Source organism: Tamandua tetradactyla, chromosome 5, assembly GCF_023851605.1.
Source record: "Tamandua tetradactyla isolate mTamTet1 chromosome 5, mTamTet1.pri, whole genome shotgun sequence".
Classification (NCBI taxonomy): Eukaryota; Metazoa; Chordata; class Mammalia; order Pilosa; family Myrmecophagidae; genus Tamandua; species Tamandua tetradactyla.
This window is the reverse complement of record NC_135331.1, coordinates 55,724,471-55,734,422: the sequence shown is the minus strand read 5'-3', so window position 1 is coordinate 55,734,422 and position 9,952 is coordinate 55,724,471.

Below are 9,952 nucleotides of genomic sequence, written 5' to 3'. Positions count from 1 at the left end.
GCTTTTCATGGCTTTATATCAAGATAAATCCATGAAGGAATCTTAAAATTATGCTACGCACAAGAAAACTGCCCAGAACTTCTTCCTCATGACTCTTCCTTGTGGAAGGAGGAAAATATTTTAAATAATTCTCTTTTCAATTGCCCCCCACCTTCCCGAGAATCCTCATTTAGTCTCCATTGAAACCCACTGCAGCCAAATATAAAGTTTCTCTTCTAAACTGTACTCTTATTTTAGCCCACAGGGGAAACTTACAAGACAAAGGTGAAAACCCTCAACCTTGGGTCCCTCTGGGGTCTTGCTCCAGGTACCACCAACATGAGCTTCAGGCCCCAGTACTACACTGTCTCCCAAAGAGAGGGGCAGGACAGCCCCTCAAGCCCTGCTTGTGGCAAGTAAAGAAGACTGAGGGTGCCCAAGGCTACATATGGCTCTGCTGACTTCACATCTGATCCTCTTAGAGGACTCCCACGTGACACTCGACATGACAGGTAAGATTATTAATTTCTTAATAAGTCACTCTGTCCTAAACTGCCATTCTGGGCCTACTTCCACTTGGACTTGCCTAATTATGGGAGTTCACTGTAAAGTCAACACTAAAATCTTCACTACCCTTCTCCTTTATGGGCTCAAGGACATTCTAGTGCCCCATCAATTTCTCATTGTCCCTGAACGTGCCCTACTCGCTTTTAGGGAGGGATCTTCTTCACTCCTTGGGAGCCACCATAAGACTAGGAAACTTGGCTAGTGTTTACCCCTTGTTTGCCCCAAGGCCCTTACTAGATCAGGTCTCCTGGCATCCCAAAGGAGAACTTTATGCAAATAAACTCATCCTTGTGGAATAAAGCATCCCAGAACAAGCCTGCTAAATTGTCCCCGTCTGCATTCAGATTTTCAGTCCTAGATCTTGAAAGACACTGTTTTGTTTTGTTTTTGTATCCCTCTTCACCCTAACTCTCAGTATTTGTTTTTAAATAGCAGGAACTGAAGGATAAGATTCCTGCCCTGCTCACTCAGACATTACTGCCCCCCACCGTTTCAAAATAATGCCCTTATGTTTAAGGTCAGCAGACCTTCTGACCTCCAACTGTCTCATAGCACAGTTGACTTTGTAAACTAACATATTTCTAATATGAAAGTATTTTTTTCTTTGTTTTAGTCATTACTGATTACAAGCTCTGAATGGATGTGGAAAGTTGTAGTGAGTTTTAAAAAATAAGTTCTTAGTAACTGCTAGCTAAAAGAAGTTGTAAAAAACTTATGAAAGTAAATTCTGTCTATCATGTTCAAACCAAATGTATGCTAACCAAATGCTAACCAAACCATGCTAACCAAAATGTAACAAACCTGTTTATAATATTTTTTAAAAAGAACTTTTGTGTAAAACCATGTATGCAGAGAAATCTGGAATTTAGTTTTCTTTGTTAAAATAATATAAATTGTAAGTCTTCTTTTAATGAAAAATTATAAAAGGTTTTCCTTAACCACCTAAGTACTCTAAGAAATAAAAATTTTATATCATATCAGAATAATATCCCTGTTGATATTTATGTTGACCTTATCCTTTATTTCAGAAGACATCTTCTTATTCTTAAAGGAAAACTGTTACAAAGTATCTATTCTCTCACCTTGTAAAAGTGAGGTGCTAAAATAGTTTAACATATAGGGAGGGGCCAAGATGGCGGCTTAGCAATGTGCGCGTTTTAGTTCGTCCTCCAGAACAACTACTAAATAACCAGAAACAGTACAGAACAGCTCCCGGAGCCACCTCAGTGACCGGACCCACAGCATATCCCAGTCTGGACCAGCTGGACCAGCTGCAAGACTCCCCAGAACCGGGAATCCCCTAAGCTGCGGCAGTCGGCGCCCCTCCCCACAGGCGGCTTCCCAGAGGGAAAGGAAAGAGACTCTAAACCTGGTCAAGGCAGAGGACATTCATTGGGCTCATAGAAAAAGAGGAAAGGGGAGGAAACGGAGGTTTTAGTGGCTGTGTTTCTACGGAGAATTGGCAGCCTCTGGATTCAGTGGTGGGACTTCTCGGGCTGCATCTGCCCCAGGCATAGGCAGAAATGGGCTGCTTTCAGGGCTGTCACCCACCTGTGCCTTCCCCAGGGGAGGGGTGAAGCCCAACTCAGGTGGAATCCCTCTCTCAAGGAATTCAGACCCCAGGGATGGGCAATTTGAAGCCATTAAAACCAGCCTACAACCTCTCCTCTGTCTCCACCACGCCCCCAGCAGGGAGAGCCTTCCAAAGTTAAAAGTGCCACAACATCTTTTGCTGGTGAGACCCGCAGGCAGACGTGCCACATACTGGGCAGGATAAGAAAAACAGAGCCCAGAGACTTCACAGGTAAGTCTTTTAACCTGCTGGGTCTCACCCCCAGGGAAAACTGATGCAGGTGACTCCTTTCCCTGATAGGAGGCCAGTTTAGTCTGGGAAATCCTAGTTGGAGTCTATAATAACTAGGTAGACCCTCCTAAGGGTGGGGAGGGAAAAGGCACCATACAAGCAGGGCAAGAAACAAGAAAACAAGAACTGAAAAATTATCCTCTGTTAAACAAAACCTAAGCTAGAGGTCTGGAAAAAGCTGAACTGAAGGTCAAAGAACAGATAGACAACAAATTCATCTAGCAAGAAAACCCTAGGTAAGAGAAGTGAAAGCAATCTCCAGAATAAACTAATTAAGGTAATTAAATGTCTAGATGACAGCAAAAAATAACAAATCACACCAGGAAAATTGAAGATATGGCCAAGTCAAAGGAACAAACCAATAGTTCAAATGAGATACGAGAGCTGAAACAACTAATTCAGAATATACGAACAGACATGGAAAACCTCATCAAAAACCAAATCAATGAATTGAGGGAGGATATGAAGAAGGCAAGGAATGAACAAAAAGAAGAAATGGAAAGTCTGAAAAAACAAATCATGGAACTTATGGGGATAAAAGGTACAGTAGAAGAGATGAAAAAAAAAACAATGGAAACCTACAATGGTAGATTTCAAGAGACAGAGGTTAGGATTAGTGAACTGGAGGATGGAACATCTGAAATTCGACAGGATACAGAAACTATAGGGAAAAAAATGGAAAAATATGAGCAGGGACTCAGGGAACTGAATGATAATATGAAGCGCACAAATATACGTGTTGTGGGGGTCCCAGAAGGAGAAGAAAAGGGAAAAGGAGGAGAAAAACTAATGGAAGAAATTATCACTAAAAATTTCCCAACTCTTATGAAAGACCTAAAATTACAGATCCAAGAAGTGCAGTGTAACCCAAAGAGAACAGATCCAAATAGATGTTCTCCAAGACACTTACTAGTCAGAATATCAGAGGTCAAAGAGAAAGAGAGGATCTTGAAAGCAGCAAGAGAAAAGCAATCCATCACATACAAGGGAAACCCAATAAGACTATGTGTAGATTTCTCAGCAGAAACCATGGAGGCGAGAAGACAGTGGGATGATATATTTAAATTACTAAAAGAGAAAAACTGCCAACCAAGAATTCTATATCCAGCAAAATTGTCCTTCAAAAATGAGGGAGAAATTAAAACATTTTCAGACAAAAAAATCACTAAGAGAATTTGTGACCAAGAGACCAGCTCTGCAAGAAATACTAAAGGGGGCACTAGAGACAGATATGAAAAGACAGAAGAGAGAGGTATGGAGAAGAGTGTAGAAAGAAGGAAAATTAGATATGACATATAAAATACAAAAGGCAAAATGGTAGAGGAAAGTACTACCCAAACAGTAATAACACTAAATGTTAATAAATTGAACTCCCCAATCAAAAGACATAGACCGGCAGAATGGATTAAAAAACAGGATCCTTCTATATGCTGTCTATAGGAAACACATCTTAGCCCCAAAGATAAACATAGGTTGAAAGTGAAAGGTTGGGAAAAGATATTTCATGCAAATAACAACCAGAAAAGAGCAGGAGTAGCTATACTAATATCCAACAAATTAGCGTTCAAATGTAAAACAGTTAAAAGAGACAAAGAAGGATACTATGTACTAATAAAAGGAACAATTCAACATGAAGACATAACAATCATAAATATTTATGCACCGAACCAGAATGCCCCAAAATACATGAGGCAAACACTGCAAACACTGAAAAAGGAAATAGACACATATACCATAATAGTTGGAGACTTCAATTCCCCACTCTCATCAATGGACAGAACATCTAGACTGAGGATCAATAAAGAAACAGAGAATTTGAATATTACAATAAATGAGCTAGACTTAACAGACATTTATAGGACATTACACCCCACGGCAGCAGGATACATCTTTTTCTCAAGTGCTCATGGATCATTCTCAAAGATAGACCATATGCTGGGTCACAAAGCAAGTCTCAACAAACTTAAAAAGATTGAAATCATGCAAAACACTTTCTCAGATCATAAGGGAATGAAGTTGGAAATCAATAATAGGCAAGGTGCCAGAAAATTCACAAATATGTGGAGGCTCAAAAACACACTCTTAAACAACCAGTGGGTCAAGGAAGAAATTACAAGAGAAATCAGTAAATATCTCGAGGCAAATGAAAATGAAAACACAACATATCAAAACTTATGGGATGCAGCAAAGGCAGTGCTAAGAGGGAAATTTATTGCCCTAAATGCCTATATCAAAAAAAGAAGAAAGGGCAAAAATTCAGGAATTAACTGTCTACTTGGAAGAAGTGGAGAAAGAATAGCAAACTAACCCCAAAGCAAGCAAAAGGAAAGAAATAACAAAGATTAGAGCAGAAATAAATGAAATTGAGAACATGAAAACAATTGAGAAAATCAATAAAACCAGAAGTTGGTTCTATGAGAAGATCAATAAGATTGATGGGCCCTTAGCAAGATTGACAAAAAGAAGAAGAGAGAGGATGCAAATAAATAAGATCAGAAATGGAAGAGGAGACATAACCACTGACCCCACAGAAATAAAGGAGGTAATAACAGGATACTATGAACAACTTTATGCCAATAAATACAACAATGTAGATAAAATGGACAACTTGCTAGAAAGGCATGAACAACCAACTTTGACTCAAGAAGAAATAGATGACCTCAACAAACCAATCACAAGTAAAGAAATTGAATCAGTCATTAAAAAGCTTACCAAAAAGAAAAGTCCAGGACCAGACGGCTTCACATGTGAATTCTCCCAAACATTCCAGAAAGAATTAGTACCAACCCTGCTCAAACTCTTCAAAAAAATTGAAGTGGAGGGAAAGCTACCTAATTAATTCTATGAAGCCAACATCACCCTCATACCAAAACCAGGCAAAGATATTACAAAAAAAGAAAACTACAGACCAATCTCTCTAATGAATACAGATGCAAAAATCCTCAACAAAATTCTAGCAAATTGAATCCTGCAACACATTAAAAGAATTATACATCATGACCAAGTAGGATTCATCCCAGGTATGCAAGGATGGTTCAACAAAGAAAATCAATTAATGTAATACACCATATCAACAAATCAAAGCAGAAAAATCACATGATCATCTCAATTGATGCAGAGAAGGCATTTGACCAGATTCAACATCCTTTCCTGTTGAAAACACTTCAAAGGATAGGAATACAAGGGAATTTCCTTAAAATGATAAAGAGAATATATGAAAAACCCACAGCTAATATCATCCTCAATGGGGAAAAACTGAAAGCTTTCCCAAGATCAGGAACAAGACAAGGATATCCACTATCACCACTATTATTCAACATTGTGTTGGAAGTTCTAGCAAGAACAATTAGATAAGAAAAAGAAATACAAGGCATCAAAATTGGAAAGGAAGAAGTAAAACTATCACTGTTTGCAGATGATATGATACTATATGTCAAAAACCCTGAAAAATCCACAGCAAAACTATTAGAGCTAATAAACGAGTACAGCAAAGTGGCAGGTTACAAGATCAACATTCAAAAATCTGTAGTGTTTCTATACACTAGTAATGAACAATCTGAGGGGGAAATCAAGAAACGAATTCCATTTACAATTGCAACTAAAAGAATAAAATACTTAGGAATAAATTCAACTAAAGAGACAAAAGACCTATACAAAGAAAACTACAAGAAACTGTTAAATCACAGAAGACCTAAATAGATGGAAGGGCATACCGTGTTCATGGATTGGAAGACTATCTATAGTTAAGATGTCAATTCTACCTAAATTGATTTACAGATTCAACGTAATACCAATCAAAATCCCAACAACTTATTTTTCAGAAATAGAAAAACCAATAAGCAAATTTATCTGGAAGGGCAGGGTGCCCCGAATTGCTAAAAGTATCTTGGGGGAAAAAAACGAAGCTGGAGGTCTCACGCTGCCTGACTTTAAGGAATATTATGAAGCCACAGTGGTCAAAACAGCATGGTACTGGCATAAAGATAGATATATTGACCACTGGAATCGAACAGAGTGCTCAGATATAGACCCTCTCATCTATGGACATTTGATCTTTGATAATGCAGTCAAGCCAACTCACCTGGGACAGAACAGTTTCTTCAATAAATGGTGCCTAGAGAATTGGATATCCATATACAAAAGAATGAAAGAGGACCCGTATCTCACACCCTATACAAAAGTTAACTCAAAATGGATCAAAGATCTAAACATTAGGTCTAAGACCATAAAACAGTTAGAGGAAAATGTAGGGAGATATCTTATGAATCTTATAATTGGAGGCGGGTTTATGGACCTTACACCTAAAGCAAGAGCACTGAATAAATAAATAAATAAATAAATGGGAACTCCTCAAAATTAAACACTTTTGCACATCATAGAACTTCATCAAGAAAGTAAAAAGACAGCCTACACAATGGAAGACAATATTTGGAAATGACATATCACATAAAGGTCTAGTGTCCAGAATTTATAAAGAGATTGTTCAACTCAACAACAAAAAGACAGCCAACCCAATTACAAAATGGTAAAAAGACTTGAACAGACACTTCTCAGAAGAGGAAATACAAATGGCCAAAAGGCACATGAAGAGATGCTCAATGTCCCTGGCCATTAGAGAAATGCAAATCAAAACCACAATGAGATATCATCTCACACCCACCAGAATGGCCATTATCAACAAAACATAAAATGATAAGTGCTGGAGAGGATGTGGAGAAAGAGGCACACTTATTCACTGTTGGTGGGAATGTCAAATGGTGCAACCATTGTGAAAGGTAGTTTGGCGATTCCTCAAAAAGCTGAATATAGAATTGCCATATGACCCAGAAATACCATTCCTAGGTATCTACTCAGAGGACATAAGGGCAAAGAGAGAAACAGACATTTGCACACCAATGTTTATAGCAGCATTATTTACAATTGCAAGGAGATGGAAACAGCCAAAATGTCCATCAACAGACAAGTGGCTAAACAAACTGTGGTATATACATATGATGGAATATTATGCAGCTTTAAGCAGGATAAATTTATGAAGTATGTAACAACATGGATCGACCTTGAGAACATTATGCTGAGTGAGACTAGCCAAAAACTAAAGGACAAAATACTGTATGGTCTCACTGATATGAACTGACATTAGTGAATATACTTGGAATATTTTGTTCATAACAGAGATCATCAGGAGATAGAAATAGGGTAAGATATTGGGTAATTGGAGGTAAAGGGATACAGACTGTGCAATAGGACTGGATACAAAAACTCAGAAATGGACAGCACAATACTACCTAACTGTAATATAATTATGTTAAAACACTGAATGAAGCTGCACGTGAGAATGATAGAGGGAGAAGGGCTGGGGACATAAATGAAATCAGAAAGAAAGATAGATGTTAAAGATTGAGATGGTATAATCTAGGAATGCCTAGAGTGTACAATAATAATGAAATGTACAAGGTACAATTTTAAAAATGTTTTTGCATGAGGAAGAACAAAGGAATATCGTTATTGCAGGGTACCGAAAATAGATGGTAATTAATATTTTAAAATGTCACCTTATGTGTGAGATTAAAGCAAAAAATGTTACAAAATTTATATTTTGACTAGTGCATTTCCTAATATAACCTATGTAGATAGTTTGATTGAATGCCATAAGTACTTGGAATCTCAGGTAGGACATGAGATTTTGCTGGTTTGTCCAGAGTGATGCCCCGATGAATCCCAGAGTGATTCGATCAGTGAGTGGAAAAGTATCTGCAAAGCCCCCTTCGGGGAGTGGTGAGAACGGGGAGAAATTCAACTTCCCAAGTTGAATTCTTGATATTCTCACAGGCAATGTGGACAACCAAAGCTATGGGCAGAGCCCCCAGTCTTGGGGTTTGTTCATATGAAACTTAACCCCACAAAGGATAGGTCAAGTCTACTTAAAATTTAGGCCTAAGAGTCACCCCCAAGAGAGCCTCTTTTGTTGCTCAGATGTGGCCCCTCTCTCCAGCCAACACAATGAGCAGTCTCACCACCCTACCCTTCTCTACATGGGACATGACTCCCAGGGGTGTGGACCTTTCTGGCAACGTGGGACAGAGATCTTGGAACGAACAGGGACTCAGCATCAAGCGATTGAGAAATACCCTAGAATGAGCTGAGACTCAACATCAAGGGATTGAGAAAACCTTCTTGACCAAAAGGGGGAAGAGGGAAATTTGAGACAAAGTGTCACTGGCTGAGAAATTCCAAACAGAGTCAAGAGGTTATCCTGGAGGTTATTCTTATGCATCAAGTAGATATCATCTTGTTATTCAAGATGTAATGGAGAAGCTGGAGGGAACTGCCTGAAAATGTAGAGCTGTGTTCCAGTAGCCAGGTTTCTTGAGGATGTTTGAATAATGATACAGCTATCACAGTGTGACTGAGTGATTGTGAAAACCTTGTGTCTGATGCTCCTTTTATCTACCTTGTCAACAAAGGAGTAGAACATATGGAATAAAAATAAATAATAGGGGGAACAAATGCTAAAATATATTTAGTTTGAAATGCTAGTGATCAATGAAAGCAAGGGGTAAGGGGTATGGTAGGTATGATCTTTTTTTTTATTATTTTCCTGTGTTTGTTTTATTTCTTTTTCTATTGTCTTTTTATTTCTTTTTCTGATTAATGCAAATGTTCTAAGAAATGATGAATATACAACTAAGTGATGATATTGTGAATTACTGATTATGTATGTTGTTTTATTTTGCTTTGTTTTTTTAATTAATAAATAAATTTTAAAAAATAGTTTAACATATTACCTAAAAATGTTTAGGAAGTACAAAAATAATTAAAAGAAATTCTTTATCCTGTTAGCTAAATTTGTATGGGTGAAATGTTATTCATATATTTAAAAAAATTGTTTAAAATTCTTAAACACTTGACAATGTTCTATCCAAATACTGATTTGTATATTGTTAAATGTTACAAATCATAGAAACAAGCAGATTTCCTTGTCAGTTACACTAATTTACTCTAAGTCTTCTCTAAAAGTATAAGTAGTCAGTTTTAAGTCAGAACTCCATCTTCAACAAAAAAACTTTTAAGGAGAAACAAGATAAGTATACAAACTATATTCTACTTGTTAATTAAGCTAACCCTAGTAAGTATGTAAAAGTAAAATAGGGCAAAACTTGTCGTTTGTCAAATATTTTAATTTGTAAAAGTAACTTCATTTAAAAAAAAAAGAAAGAAAAGTATGCATGATAGTCAAACAAACTAGAGTGAAACCAAAGCCCTGTCCCTAGGAACTTTAGCTGAAACAGCAGAACTAATTACCTTCATTTGAGTTCTAAAACTAGGAAAAGGGAAAAGGCTAAGTTTCTACACAGATAACAAATATGCTTTCCTAGTCCTGCATGCTCACTCAGCAGTGTGAAAAGGTAAGCCTTTTACACAAAAAGCAGTACCCCAATTAAACACTGCCAAGAAATACTTTATCTCTTAAATGCCATGCACTTACCAACAGAAAAATAGTGATAATTCATTGCTCTGGCCGAAAAAAAAAAAGCTAGCATC